Source organism: Amblyomma americanum, chromosome 4, assembly GCF_052857255.1.
Source record: "Amblyomma americanum isolate KBUSLIRL-KWMA chromosome 4, ASM5285725v1, whole genome shotgun sequence".
Lineage (NCBI taxonomy): Eukaryota > Metazoa > Arthropoda > Arachnida > Ixodida > Ixodidae > Amblyomma > Amblyomma americanum.
In genome coordinates, this window is record NC_135500.1 from 49,944,198 (window position 1) to 49,950,301 (window position 6,104).

Consider the following 6,104-nt stretch of genomic DNA (forward strand, 5'->3'; position numbering starts at 1 on the left):
GTTGGCAGCGGTGCCTCGACAACGGAGCGCTACGTGTGCCAGCGCAGCGTTGCGCGTGTGCACGTGCGAATGGTGTGTGCGAGAAGACGACGACGAAGAGGATGGCGAGCGCGAGGAGTCAGAAAACTGAGGCGTGAAAGGAGGCAGCGCAGTGGAGGTTTGTGTCATTCAAGCGTGGAGGCGGCAGCCGTCGGACGTTAGTCCGTGCTGCCGTGGACCTCCCTTGGATCCCCGAAGCAAACCTCCTGCGTTCCTTCCAAGCGTGGAGGTGGCAGCCGATGGACTGAGGGTCCGTGCGGCGGAGAGGCTTCCTTGGATAGCCTGCATAAGCCTACAGCGTTTCGGGACGCCGTCGACGGGCTATATGTACGCTTTCCCTGTTGCTGTCATTTCTTGGAGCTGCTGAGGGGAGTCAATAAGAACATAAAGTTGGGCTAGTTGGTCTGGATTTATACTTGGCAGCGCAAGAAAGCGAGGACAAAAGGGAACGAGGAGACACAACACAAGCGCTTGTGTTGTGTCTCGTCGTTCGCTTTTGTCCTCGTTTTTTTGCGCTTCCAAGTATGACGGGAGTCAACCGGCGTCTTCCTGAGGTCTTCTCCGCTCCTACTACCCCCTGGCTGCTTTCCGCCGCTTTCTTCGACGCGAGGAGATTTTTCTCGACGCGTGGGGTGGGCGGTGACAATAACTCCTAATATTGCCGAATTCCTGCTCCGCATCGTGAAGAGTTTCCGATAAACTGGTTCATCTCGAAGCCCTCCATTGACTAACGCTGCTGGTGGCTCGGTGAGCGCGGCATTGCCACTTTCCCACCGACTTTCCCACCCAGTAAAACTTTAGTAAAACTTCTTTTTTGCTAGTTGGTACATTTTTTAACCAAGGGAACGGAGCAGCGCAAAAACATGCAATCACACAAGAAGGACAAGACACGACACGAGCGCTGACTGACAACTGAATTTTATTGAGCGGAGGCACGCCTTAAATAAGGCGAGCAACAGAGGTGAAAAAGGAGGAGAGCGGACAATCAATAAGGATATCAGCAAGCACTCAAACGTTAGCTGCTTCCAAAAAGTCTATTTCAGCTACAAAAAGCGATAACGAGGGAGTGCTGATGCAAGTGTCTGCATATTTCTTGATATAGTAGGCTTCAAGGCTAACACGCGCAGTCTTGTCGGCACTCTTGCCTGGAATCCCAGTCTCAGCCAACCGAGCCACGCATCCTCTGCACTTAATTACGTGCGCAACCAAATGTGCGTACTTATCTTTTAATTGACTTAAATTTCGGGCATGTTCCCCCAATCGTTCATTGATGCAGCAGCCAGTTTCGCCTACATAAATCTTTCCACACGTCATGGGAATGGCGTAGATCACCCAATGCCAGGCCTAGCACCTTCGCAGCGGAGAAGCTGCTCCGCCTAGCCGCCGGTGCGGCGGCGCAGCAGCATTCGAGCGGTATATGGTTCGCTACGCCACGTTGACGCTAGCCTGATCATGGTTGTTAACGCCGCGCAAGCATCAGCAGAGAAGGTACGACCCCACCGAAGCAGAATACACCACCGTTACGGCACCTCAAGCGTAGCCGCCTCCGCAAGTTATTCCCAGGGAACCACCAACCTCTGTATGAAACACCCTAATCCGCAAGGACCTGGCAGATGTGACGCGACCACCACCATCACCCATTCAAGAACCAGCCACGCAACAGAACGCACCTGCTTCCCGGGCGCTCAGGCTCCTGCAGCTACCCAACCTAACTTCACATACAAGATAGTGGTGAAGCCTCGAATAGCGTTTGACCTACAAGCGATTGCCACTCGATCCTTCGGCCTTGAAGAGGGCATACAGGCAACCCTCACCACTCGACTGCAAGAACGGCCTACGCTTAGACTCCTGAGTCAACAGAATATCATTATGGAGTGCACAAATAACGAGACAGACGCGCACCGCCTCGCCGCACTTACATTGAAATGAACGGCAGAACTCTCGCAATTACTGCGTACATCGCCCTCCCTAACATGTCTGCAAAGGGGTGATTCACAACATCAAGCCAGACGCGAACGATGCCTCCATCTTTCAAGCACTGTATTCACCCGACCACCGCATCCTAGGTGCACGTCGACTCGGAAAATCATCCTCTGCGGTAGTAGTATTCGCTGGACACCGAGTCCCGTTCACCATAAACTACGTCTGGTCCGAGCACCGTTTCCACATATACCGCCAGACCAGACCAGCATGCCTCAACTGCGGCACGCCAGGGCACAGAATAGACGTCTGCCCTCAACCCAGAGCTTTATGCCAACTGTGTGGCAACCCGCTCACACAGGGAGCACATGAGTGTAAACCCATGTGAGTGTAAACCCATATGTATCACTTTGATATTGTGTACTTCGTTTTGTTTTTTTGTAATAGATAGTTGAACGCGTTTGCTATTTTCTTGGTCACGTGGGTGTTGGACTGCGTTATATAAGCTGCTCATCTTTCTGAATAAATGTGTTGGTAGTCAGCGCCCTGTCCTGTCCACTTGTGTTCGTCCTTGTTTTTTTCGCGCTGCATTCTTTTTACCATGTGAGACCTGTGCAATTAAGGGTCCCCACAAGACTATTCTGTGGGCTATGGGGTCACTCTGCGTCCAGCCGGCCGGGAAGGCGAGCTTCCGTGCAAGCTACACGCAGGCGTTATTCAAGTACGCAACACGTTTCCCCAACCCGCGGCGCAGAGTCGCAGCCACGGCAGGTACGGACGAAATAGGCAACGACAAGGCACGCTAGGAAATAGTTTATTATCCTAACGCGAGGTAAAGCACACCGCGGAAGAATGTTCTATTCGTAAAATAGATGTTCAGTAGCTCACCAAGTCGTTGACGTCGACCGGCGTTGGTGTTCGGGGGCCGGCGTGCAGCGAAAGGGGTCCGTGGGGCACTTAGGTAAGGTCCGGCAGCGAGAGTCGCTTCCCGCCGCGCGTTCCCCCCTTTTATCCTTTCGGGCATTGCCTCCCTGGCAGCAAATCGTTGCCGTCAAGCTTAGGCGTGTTACCCTCTCCGCAGAAGGCAGCGCGCTGCCGTGACGTCACGTCAGTGCTGGGGCGGAAATGAGCAAAGTCGCGGGGTTGCCTTCTCTCCACATTCCTGGTGGCCAGCGCGCCCGTGTAAGTCACGGTCGCCGCTGGCGCAGGGGACGAGGAGGGGATACCTGTGTATCCCACACCCTACCCTTCTTAAGAAGCCTCCTGAACACAGAAACAGGGGCAACATTACTTGATCTTCTCCGCCATCCTGGGATCGAAGTTCTTCAGCTCCCGCAGGTGCATCGGTTGACGGCCGCGCCACGCCCCCTCCGATCAGCTGCTTCGCTACTCCCGCATGATGACGCTTGGCATCTTGCTCCCTGTCACGGTCTTCCGAGTGCGCGCGGCTGCGCCGTTCCAGTGAAGGTTCTGTGCCCTCCATGACGCTTGGTAAAGCCCACAGTGACGGGAATTGAAGGCGCAGGCTCCTTGTACCTGCGTATCCCACAGGGCATCAGAGAGAAGTTTTGCTCTCCCAAACCCGAAGCCGCAACTTCATCAACCACAACAGCACCCTTCGAAGAAAACAGCCAAGACTCAGAAGACCTGAACCAATCTTCGCGAGGCAGACCACGAACAAGGGAACAGCCACCTCTAAGGAGAGGCACGTCGTCATCAAAGTCTCTCCCCCGTTCCGGCTCCTCGAGTAGAAAGCGACCCAACTCGAGGTCATGAGACGCAGCTGGGGGCCAAGAGCGCAAGGAAGGGCAACAATGCCAGTACAACTGGAGCACAAAGAAACAGACGTCCTCGGGCCACCCTTCCAGTTCCGGAGGCCAATCCCAGCTATCCACTAGCCGACCTACGGACACCAAGGTGAGCTGGGCAGAATGGCCTCACCTCCCCAATTCCTCACCGCCTGACAGAAAGGCAACGTTATAGAGTCGCTCCGGCAAGAAAACAAACAGTTACAGGGAACTGGTGACTGCACTCACCACACGCCTCAACGCCTTAGAGCAGAAAACGTGCACAAACACCAACCCGAATCCACAACCAAATTCTGATCCTCGAAACGCACCCGCAACACAACTCTTGCTCGGGGAGATATACCAACAAACCATTCAGGAACTCAGATCATACAGAGAATAGTTCCGAGCCTACCAAAAATACGCGGAACACCAAACTGCTGAAACGCGCGAGAGCGTTGCAAACACCAAACGCTACATGGAAACTGCAATTTCAGCCATCCGCAACGAACGGTCGGAAAAAAGACACAAATATCGACTCACTAGACCTGTGATCTCGGACGATCCGTCAGACAGTGAGCAAACATGTCAGCTGATTCAAGAGTAACCCTGTGGCAGTTGACCTTCCGGAGATTTAAGCGGAAACAAGCAGCCCTTAGCCTCTACATCTCGGAAGAAAAAGAGCCCCCGGCAGCCATACTGCTACGAGAACCACTTGCGACAGGATTAAAACTCATGGCTTACAGAGAATACCAACACGACCAAGTCTCTGCCATACTAGTTCACAAATCATACACAGCCGTAATGCAGGAACAGATACTCGACGACATAACACACTGCTACATCACCTTCCTGCCGCTGCAGAGGGGCGGCAAGGCATTCATTATTGAACGTCGACAGCCCACTTAAGGACCGACACCCTAGGCTAGGCCATCTCGCTAAAAGGTTCCTGGCGCTGGTGGGCGAGGCTCCCTGTGTAAATTTTTTTGGGGGGAGGGGGACTTTAGCGACCCGCACCCTTTGTGGGGATGCCCGAAGGCCACATCCATGGGCCGAAAATTTGTCGAAATATTTACCCAAGAGAGACTCACGCTCATAACGGACCCTGCGTTCTCTACCAGTCTGGGCAATGGCGTCTTCCTGGATGCCTGCCCTGACCTTGCGCTTGTAAACAGCGCAGGTAATCTGAATTGGAGTAATACGGACCTTGCACCTGGGTAGCGACCGCTATACCCTCGCCACCAGCCTCACTACAGGCAGATACAAAAAAAAGATCAGAACTGCGCGACTCACGGACTGGCACAAATGGAGGGAATCTCGCCGTCCTTCGAGCAGTCCTATCGCTGCCACAGACTACTGCACTCTAGGTATCAGGAACAGCCTAACTAGCTTCACAGAAGAGGTCCAGACGACTGTAGATTCTCCCGCGGTCGACCCATATCTCCTATATCTGTGGGAGGTGAGTACCCTACACGGTCAATCAACGGACGGAACTTCCGCTATAGATCCGAAACAAGAACCATGTCCATCAAATACTCAGAAACATGCATAGCACATATAACGCGGAGAGAAGAAACGCCAGAGCCAAAAGCCTGCGTTAGAAATTGGATAGCCGCCGGAGACCACCTACGTGGATGCAGCTGGTCCAATCCAAGGGCGGATGATTATCGTTATAACGAATCCCGAGGGCAAGCTGATGAACTGCGCGTCACGGCGCACGTCCAAACCCACTCTCGCAGAGGAGGCAGCCATTGCACTAGCGTTAGCTACCAAACCAAACGCTAATGTACTCAAAGATTCCCAAAATTCCTGCAGAAATATAAACGAAGGACTAATCCATCAATCAGGTCTCACACTCTTAGCCAAACATCCTCCTAACCAAGCCTCAATCATATGGTTTCCAGGGCACACGGAACACACGGGAGGGAATGATGCCGCCCACCGGAATGCCCGAGCTCTCTTATACCGTGATTCCCCCTTAGCTTGTGAGGCAGAGGAACACATTACACGGCCCGTAATCAGCTTCGCCGAACACCTACAGGCCTACAGACAGGCTAGACAGAAACACCTCACAAAACAAAACTCTAGACAAGGAAGAACACACCCTTCGGCGATTACAAATAGACATTCTCGTAACACCACTTAAACACCACCAACGGTACCCCTCACTCTACAAGCCAGACTGCCCACACTGGAGAAATAGTAGCGACAACTTTTCACATTGTGTGGGTATGCCAATTCAATCCTGCTAGACAGACTTCCGAATCACAATTTGGAGCAGTGGGAGGCCATTCTGCACAGCGAGGACCCCGACCAGCAGCGGGGACTGGTTCGTAGGGCTCACGCTGCGGCGCAGGC